The sequence below is a fragment of the Penaeus monodon genome, chromosome 25 (genome assembly GCF_015228065.2).
Source record: "Penaeus monodon isolate SGIC_2016 chromosome 25, NSTDA_Pmon_1, whole genome shotgun sequence".
NCBI lineage: Eukaryota > Metazoa > Arthropoda > Malacostraca > Decapoda > Penaeidae > Penaeus > Penaeus monodon.
Window position 1 is genome coordinate 21,482,517 of NC_051410.1, and position 221 is coordinate 21,482,737.

The window sequence follows — 221 nt, forward strand, 5'->3', positions numbered from 1 at the left end:
CTCCAAACACAACTACAAAACATTTCTAATAATAAATTGAGTGAAGTTAAAAACAAAAGTTTTCCCTGATTCCTGCCACGGAACTCAGCTATTAATATGTTTTGCGTCTTTGTGAGACGCAGAACGAGGAGAGAGCGAAGGCGAGAAACAGCAACGCCCACACCTGTGGGCCTTCGTGGTGCTGCTTCGGACAAGGTGAGTCGGGGCGGGAAGAGAGGGAA